The following is a 6,000-nucleotide window of genomic DNA, read 5'->3' as shown; positions in this document are numbered from 1 at the left end:
TAATAAAAGGTATCATAAGCTCAAAATGGAATAATATGCATTAACAGAAGTAATAAAATCATATTGCCATATATAAACCCAAAGTGATCTCAAATATAAAAGGTGGACATGACAGAAAGAAATATATTGAGCTGTATAGCAAAAAATTTTAAGTACATTTGAAACTTCAATACACAGAATATAAATCTATTAACAAATAAGGCATATAACTAAATAAATACATAAATGTTGTGTTGCAAGCGAATTTATTAAATACACTAAAATGTATGTGGCAGTGAGACTGAGAATATGATTAAAGATGTCAGATGAAAAATAATCAGTAAATTAAAAAAAAATCAAATGATCCTCACCTAAACTGATAATAGTGTGCCATGAATTGGGAAATATCAATTTCTTGTGCTAATAGCTAAAAATAAAATTTAAAGATAATAAAGATAATAATAATAAGCCCAACAGTATTATTAAGTAGCTAATAGAATATAGTATATACTTCATTATTTATGACCAAGAATTTAGTATAAAATTAGCAATGCCCATAGAATTTTCAGCTAATAAAATATACTTTTTTAGGCAAATGTAGAGGATAGAGGGTTATATGGTTTAAATCAGTAAATATACATGTTAATGTTTATGTATATGACTACAACTTAGATATCCATGTATTAACCATGGTGTTTTGCCACACATATTGAATATAACTAACAAAGTAATTTTTAGGGAATTAACTTGTTACAATAAATTGCTTTTTAGTATGGTCTGACAGAATTTTAAAAGGCATTTCAAAAACTGAGATGTATATATCATTAAATATCATTGAGGAGAACAATTACAGCAAGACCAAAAAGTTTTAGAAAAGTTCATAGGAGGGGAGACCATATTTGCATGGAGAGAATCTGTAAATTTATGTGAGATTAATGGTACAGTTGTGAGAATTAAGAAATGTGTATGGAAAAAAGGCAAACCAAAATGCAGAAGGTGCTTTTATAGGTATGTGAAAACTTGAATACAATTCACTCTAAATCATAAACTGACTAATCTATTTAGGTTTGCTTTACTATTGGCTTGAGAGAGAATTGGCCATTGCCTCCACAAAACTCTCTTCTCCTGTAATTCTACAGAGACATTTTCACATGTTCTCCTCCAAGCAATAGAAATTTGACACAAACACTCCTAAGTATTTTAAAAGCTAATTTTCAAGTTAAACTCCTTTTCCTAATCTCTTGAAAGACACATGATTGTTCTTTCCAAATATAAAGACAAATCATCTTTTCGCTCTTGAGATTTCTTGTTTGAGACAGTGTCATCTATTTCTGTGGTTTTCTAAGGTCCATTTTTAACTGCATTCATCTACTATTGCCAAAGATCTCCCATTATGTATGTTTCTTTTTATTCCAATTATATAGTCAACTATTTTCCTCATAAATCTCATTTCAGTGTTTTTCTTCTTTTTTCCTTAAGGTGTAAGTTTCCCAATTATATGCCAATATTTTCAACTAAGAAAATATCAATTGTTATAAATTTAAGATCCATGATCTTAATGATTTTTAATCTAATGGATGTACGGTTTGCTATGTATTTAATCTGGACCGTCAATTCATTACTGGCTGTCTATAAAATGTTCTAGAGTGTTGACTCTAAGATGATAGTTTGGGTTTTTTGACAATAATTTATATATTATTATACACTGTATGTTAATATAGCCAAATAGAAGTAATTAGGTGTTAAAACGTACTTTTATATTCAAAGGAAAGTGTTAACAATTTCTCCTGATCCTTCCCTAGCCGATGTGGAACCAATTACCAGTGCTATTCCTTTTCTTATAATTCTAAATGTTTAGATTTCTCTTGATCTAAATATAAATTCTAAATAGACTTTGCTGTCACCTTGCTAAGTGACTCATGTTGTTCAGATGTCTATTTGCAAATTACTGTATATTTATGCCATATTTATCCCATCTTGATTTTATGATCTTGCTTTTTCAGCTATATTGGCATTTGGTGATCGTTTTTCTTATTTTACTAGTTACAATTTTCAAAAAATGATTTTTATTCTGTTCCATAACTGTTACAATATCTGCATTTTGTCTCTTTAGTGAGTCTATTAGTCCCTATGTTTTCTTTGATGTTAATTTAATTTGATCTGAATTTTAAAATATTCTTGTCTATTTTCTTTTAAATGGAAGTGTATTTATTCTAAGTAATTAAAATGATAATTTTGTTTAAAGAAGGTTTATTGTCACATTATTGAGAAACACAAGTGTTGGAAAACTGGTTACCAAAACCAATTCTGTATCAAGATATATACATTTTAACCTAAGAATTACAGTGTTCAAAAAGAAATAAAATTTGATTGGAACATAATTGGTAAGAGCTCCATCAAATTGGAACCCAAATAAAGTAATCTAATTGTAAAGCTTGGGAGTTTCTAAAGTTGTATTTGAAGAAATATATACATATATTTATATATAGAGAGAGAGAGACAGAGACACAGAGACAGAGACAGAAAGACAGGGAGACAGAGAGACAGAGAGAGACAGAGACAGAGAGAGAGAACTTGTTTCATAACAGTGAAAGCTTTGCTTTTCAATACCAAAAGTGGGTTTCAATGGAAGATGGCATATATATATATATACACATCAGGATAGCGGTCATTGTTAGAAAAGTTTGGGAAGAATGAGTGGTTTGTGGGTGAGAGAAGGTTACAAGGATGGTGACACCAATACAGTGGTAAATATGGATAATTTTGACATATGGTTCCTTGCAAGGAAATGGCTGCACTAATTACCTATCCTTAATTCTTTATCAACAGTCTCTTTGAATGTCTTCAGAGATCCTCAGTGACCCCATGGCTAGAGTTCCTGACCCTCAGTATGAGAAACATTGAATGCAAACAAGCAAAAATTGCTCAGAGCTATGTTATTTCTAAACTACAAAATGGCTTGCAAAGTTAAAAATAGGAATCTGAATACATGTGTCAACACTTACATGAATGAAAGCACTGAACCTCCTCTTTCAGACCCAACATCCCTTCTTAAAGTAGATAAAGTAATATAATCAGGGTAAGGTCAGGTAATTGCTGGTGGGGTCCTGGACAAGACATGTCTTCTTACACAAGCTTATTTTTTGTTTTGCTTAAAAGTACCTCTTGCCATTCCCTATATTTAGAATTACATGGAATATGTATGAATCATAATTTTATTTAAATATAAATCTGAACTTTTATTTTATTTTAAATACATATTCCAAGAGAGGAATAGCTATTCTTTTTTAGTCTGAATATGAGCAAAAAAAAAAAAAAAAAAAAAGACAAGTGATAACAATGAGGGTTATGGACAAGACACATGGTTATTCAATTGCAATATTTGACTAAAAATAGTTTTTCTTGTAATTTTCAGGAATTACCCACCAGAAAAACAGATCACTACTAAAGTTGTTGTTAAAAATGTAGGTCCCCTACTGGATTTGGGAAAGATGGTGGTAATTTTAAATGGTAGTTGAGTTCACATTAAACATGATAATTCTGCACATTCTAAGTATGTAGACATTTATTCAGATGAGTTGAAACATAAGAAGAAATAAAGCATACAAGTTTTTTTTCACTATCCTTGTATTAATGATTACATTTTTCTTCTTGTATATTTACATGATTTATCTAATATAATACAAATAAATTAAATTTAAAAACTCTGCTGATTAAAACATGTTTGGAGAGCGCTCTGGTGTGCTAGTTCACAAAATGAGCTGGAAAGCCTACTTTATTTCAATAATGTATTCACTGATTCATTGAAAAAGCATTTTTTGTATGTTTACATGAGGCCATGTGAGGTGTTTTATACAGGGGGTTATAATTTAAGAAATATAATTATACAGAGGACTTAAAATTAATATCACCTATACAAACAGTCTTTACTTTCCCATCTGCATCTAAATCCATAATAAAGAAATATGTTTACTCAGACTTTTTTAATAGCTAAAGGGATCATTTTTAAAAATTATAATATTAATAATTAATTAAATATTCACACAGGAACTTTAGTATACAATGTATTTTGTTCCTTCCAATAATCACCACTAAACATTTTATTGTCTCATTGATACTATGTCTATAACATTCAGGAGTAAAATACAGAGGGCACCCTGGATACCCTAAATGAAGCAGTTATCTAAAAGGATTAATCCGATCTTCAGATCAACTGTGTCACTTATGAACAATGTCTTTTCATTTTGCTTAATATTAAAATATTTCACCTCTAGGTTTCCATTCAACTCTTACCTCCTCAAGATTTATTTTTCTTTTCTTTTCTGAGTTCTAGCTCAGTGATCTGTCTTTTCTGCGATTATATAGAATTGTATTCCCACACCACTCAGGCAGCACATTTACACTTCCTGCCTCTCAGGAGTCTGCCCCTTAATGGAGAGTCTTACCCCTTGCATTGGGTTATAAATTCCTAGAAGTCAGTACTTTCTTATGTCCCTGAATACCCCAAGGGATAGAACCTTTTACATAAAAATGGTAGGTTGATCAAAAATGGTTACCTGACTATATATGGCAAATACAAATATAGATCAGAATTGGTACTATAAAATGGTTCCAGAATCCACCTGAAATTATTACTTAATCTCAAATCCAAGTAAGCGCTGATTAATAGGTGTAATTTTAAGTAGGAGGGTTGAATTCGGAGACATAAAGGAGAGTTTGCGTTTTTTTCTATGTCCTTTCCCAACACATTCACTTATTTATTCAAGCCACAAGCATTTATTATAAATCATCTATATACTAAGAACTGTGTTGGTTCTGGGAATATAAAAATAAAGATAAAACTTTGCTCACATCTCCATGCTCAGGGTCTAGTTGAGATTTGTCTGATTTTGTCAATTCTGTAAGATTGAAAGCTCAGCATAAACTTAACTTTTGTAAGTTACTATTAGTCAACACCCAATTGAAATCTCACTTTCTCTAGGACGACTTTCCTGGATCTCTAGACACTCATGGTTAATAATTTCTTCCAACATAATACCAAATGACTCTATTTACAGCTCTTATTTCATTTATCTTCTTATATTGTAATCATGTGTTCTAATGATAGAATTTCTTACTCAACAATTATTTATTTTCTTAAGAGTATGGATTCTTTCTTGACACAATAAGTGCTGAATGAACTAATTACTTGTACAAATATACAAATGAGTGATAGAAAAGTATAGTTCACTATAGGATGTTAATAGAAAATGTTTGTATAAAAATTGTAGAATTACTTGAAATAAATTATAAGAGGTGTAATGACAGTGCAAAGTAAACTAAAATAGGACTGTATTATTTGAGTCGGGTGACCATAAGATTTGTTTTCCAAGCCAGGAGAATTTTTTTTTTTTTCAGTACGTGGGCCTCTCACTGTTGTGTCCTCTCCCGTTGTGGAGCACAGGCTCCGGACGCGCAGGCTCAGCGGCCATGGCTCACGGGCCCAGCCGCTCTGCGGCATGTGGGATCCTCCCGGATTGGGGCACGAACCCGTGTCCCCTGCATCGGCAGGCGGACCCTCAACCACTGAGCCACCAAGGAAGCCCCAAACCAGGAGAATTTAAAAAGTGAAAAACACTGTCCTGAATAATCATGGTCGTACATTGGCAGATACAGGAACTCTGCAGACAGTCACTATATTTTAAGGAACTAGATGAGCATTGGTGATGAATAGAAAGATGCTATTAAACAAAGCTTTAGGGAAGGCGACCTATCAAAACAGTCGTATTAACCTTATTTCACTTTACTCATTCTTTTTCAGAGAAAATTCCACTCAGGTTTCTTCCAAGTAAAATAGAATTTTGCTCCTGTGAGCAGTCAGTCAACAAGTTTAACCTAAATATCACAAATTAGATATAAACAAACCAACCAACAAAAATGAGGATATATTCACATTTAGCTTTTGGAGCCAAGTAAATATGCTAATTTGAGTGGGCACTCATGCATAGTGAATTGTATTCTAATCTATAACATGATTTTTAC

The sequence above is a fragment of the Tursiops truncatus genome, chromosome 18 (assembly GCF_011762595.2).
Source record: "Tursiops truncatus isolate mTurTru1 chromosome 18, mTurTru1.mat.Y, whole genome shotgun sequence".
Taxonomy (NCBI): domain Eukaryota; kingdom Metazoa; phylum Chordata; class Mammalia; order Artiodactyla; family Delphinidae; genus Tursiops; species Tursiops truncatus.
Note: the sequence above shows the minus strand (reverse complement) of the source record.